We start from the raw sequence: 785 nt of genomic DNA, 5'->3' as shown, positions 1-785 counted from the left end.
AGGCACACAATAGAGCCCCGGGGCAACCGTCGCGGCCGGCCAAGCCACACAGACTCACCCCTGGACCCGCTCAAGCAACGCAGTCAGGGCGCCCGCTGTCACCTCCGAGAGGGAGAGGACGGCAGGCACACGGAACCAGCGCCGCACCACGTCACACCACAATCCCCAAACCGCCGGCCGAACCGACTTCCCCTCGGATCCCCGTTGCTGAAAGCACGCGGGTCCAACTTTCATCTGCAACTCTACGATAAAAGGGAGAAAAAATATGAAGAGGATCCTGCTACCGTTGCAAGTGGCCCACAAAAACGGCGCGGGTGTGGTTGTCTTTCCCGAGCCAAGTGTCGCGCCGACAACAAGAAAACTTTTACCTTCTTCCCTGTTTCCCGCCTTGGAGGTGGAGGGAGGGGGCGGAGTAAAAGTGAGGGGGGGGGGCCGAAGATGAGAGACTGGCGCGTCGCTTCTGAGGGGGGCGAATCGATCAAGCAAATGGGGCGGTGAAAAGGAGAGGAAAAGAATCATTATCGGAGGGGAAATATTGATAAGCGCAAAAGGGTCTCCGGTGAGGGCCGCCGCACCCCGCCCCGCCCCAGGCTGGGGGGCAGGGAGCGAGGGAGCGGCGCTGCCACCTCCGCGTCTGTCGAAACGACTTCCCAACAAGTTCCCTCCGCTGATTGTCAGAGAGGCGAGAGAGAGAGACAACGCGGAAATTACGAGGAGAGGGGGTGCGCATGCCTTTTCCCAATGCCGCATACGGACCTCTGGGTGGAGGGGGTTAGGAGGGGGAG

At 61.0% G+C, this 785-nt stretch overlaps 1 protein-coding gene across 2 annotated transcripts in view; it reads left to right on the top strand.

The window, feature by feature from the left end:
* LOC113207086 (protein ST7 homolog) overlaps nucleotides 1-785 on the top strand; it is a 14,444-nt gene that overhangs the window by 11,047 nt on the left and 2,612 nt on the right. The gene's annotated exons all lie outside the window — the stretch shown is intronic.

The sequence above is a fragment of the Frankliniella occidentalis genome, unplaced genomic scaffold, assembly GCF_000697945.3.
Source record: "Frankliniella occidentalis isolate FOCC.00 unplaced genomic scaffold, Focc_3.1 Scaffold19, whole genome shotgun sequence".
Lineage (NCBI taxonomy): Eukaryota > Metazoa > Arthropoda > Insecta > Thysanoptera > Thripidae > Frankliniella > Frankliniella occidentalis.
The sequence above is the reverse complement of the archived record's forward strand: the minus strand, read 5'-3'. Positions and strand labels throughout refer to the sequence as shown.